Genomic DNA, 2182 nt, shown 5'->3' on the forward strand with positions numbered 1-2182 from the left:
ACAACACAAAAAACCCCGTCTTCTCCCGCCCCCTCCCGCGGTTTGCCTCGCGCGGACAAGCGAATTAGCCCCGCCCCGTATTAATATATTGGCCTGGGGAGGAGTTCTGAGGGAATAAAATGTGCGAAGCCGGGAATTATTCTGGAACTGGGTGTGGACAAGACGGGAGGGAGGCGGGCTGCGAGCGAAGGCAGCTGGAGTGGAAAATTCCAGTCAGGGGAAAGCAGGAGTGGGAGGGAACCTGTGCGAGGCTCCGGCTCCAGACTAATAGCTCCTCGCCATCTTGTTCGCGCTCGAGCTGCGTTGTCTTTCCCGAGCGAGATCCTTCGGTGCTTCAGTACCGTAAAGGTCGTGGTAATAAATGCCACGAGGAGGAAAGACAAAAGACCCTCGATCCTCGCTATAGAAGGATCGCAGGTGTGGGCTCGCGTGTCCATGAGAATGTTGTTTAGTCGTGTCCGCCTCTTCGTGACCCCCTGGACCAGAGCACGCCAGGCCCTCCTGTCTTCCACTGCCTCCCACAGTTTGGTCAAACTCATGCTGGTCGCTTCGAGAACACTGTCCCACCATCTCGTCCTCTGTCGTCCCCGTCTCCTTGTGCCCTCCCATCTTTCCCCACATCAGGGTCTTTTCCAGGGAGTCTTCTCTTCTCATGAGGTGGCCAAAGTCTTGGAGCCTCAGCTTCAGGATCTGTCCTTCCAGTGAGCACTCAGGGCTGATTTCCTTCAGAATGGAGAGGTTTGATCTTCTTGCAGTCCATGGGACTCTCAAGAGTCTCCTCCAGCACCATAATTCAAAAGCATCCATTCTTCCGCGATCAGCCTTCTTTATGGTCCAGCTCTCAATTCCATACATCACTACAATGGTACCTCGGGTTACATACGCTTCAGGTTACAGACTCTGCTAACCCAGAAATAGTGCTTCAGGTTAAGAACTTTGCTTCAGGATGAGAACGGAAATTGTGCTCCGGCGACGCGGCAGCAGCAGGAGGCCCCATTAGCTAAAGTGGTGCTTCAGGTTAAGAACAGTTTCAGGTTAAGAACAGACCTCCGGAACGAATTAAGTACTTAACCCGAGGTACCACAGTACTGGGAAAACCATAGTAACTATACGGACCTTTGTTGGCAAGGTGATATCTCTGTTTTTAATACGCCTAAACTGGGGGGAGGTGGAATAGGTGTTAACGGGAAGGTTTGACAGGAACTCAATTCTTAACATGCTGTTTTCTTGATTTCTTCTTCCAGTATTCAGAAGGATCTTGTTTATGTGTAGTGGAGCGTTCAGCTACACAGGAAGTATGAAGTGTTCTACCCTGGAAACACAGGCTTGCTGCCTCAACTAACAGCAGGATGGCTGCTCTGAAGTGTCACCCGCTGCCCCCCAAGTAATGGCACAGGGTAGCAGCCGCGATCTGCAATTTAGGAACCTAGAAACACATTGCAAAAAATCAGTCCATACAAATTTGATAAAGCTTGCTTCTACACACACACAGGCCATTACTGTAGGCACTTGCCCCAACTTTTGCTACCCAGCTCCTATTCAAAGTGCAAAACATAAAAGATTCCACAGAATTTGCCTGTTCTGCATTTCAAAGCCTATTGAACATAAGCACTTTTTTGTTTTGTTAAAAATACACACATCTCACCATCCCATTATTGTATTTGTATTTTAAAGACTGTTAAAAGCCCCTATTTAAATGAAGTGCTCAGCATCTCATGATGGCTCCCGTTGTACTATTACCCAGCCCTATGAGTGTTTTCTGCAGCGATCAATCAAGCTAGAAGACCAATTGGAGAATTTACAAAGAATGAATATGTTTTAACCTATTATTTGTGGCAACTTTTTACGTGCAAGAATAAATGGGATTTATTTATTTTGAAGGCTTATATCCTGCTTTTTATTCCTGGGAGGCTCTCAAGTCAACTGACAAAAGATTCCCACAATAAAAATTAGCATGCTATTCTAAGGTAATTGCCTCACAGTATTTGGCTTTAATTGTGAGGGCACCGATAGAAAAACTAGTTGACAGGGCTGTGGGACCACATGCTCTGGATCCTGTTTTGAAGAGGAGCAGCTCATGGAGTTATGAATGAAGGCAAGAATAAAACTGGTTGTGGGTTGAACATTTTTAAAGCAATGGATATAATTTTGGATTTATGTTATCAGATATCAATTGGATATA

The 2182-nt window shown here is 46.5% G+C and overlaps 1 long non-coding RNA gene across 1 annotated transcript; it reads left to right on the plus strand.

Annotated features, from left to right (window-relative positions):
* LOC310753173 lies at window positions 1–1873 on the plus strand. The gene is made up of 2 exons (XR_014543256.1): window positions 1–417; window positions 1245–1873. It is a non-coding gene; the product is annotated as an uncharacterized lncRNA (long non-coding RNA).
* The last annotated feature ends 309 nt before the right edge of the window (window positions 1874–2182 follow it).

The sequence above is a fragment of the Podarcis filfolensis genome (genome assembly GCF_964270895.1).
Source record: "Podarcis filfolensis genome assembly, chromosome: 17".
In the NCBI taxonomy this organism is placed as follows: Eukaryota; Metazoa; Chordata; class Lepidosauria; order Squamata; family Lacertidae; genus Podarcis; species Podarcis filfolensis.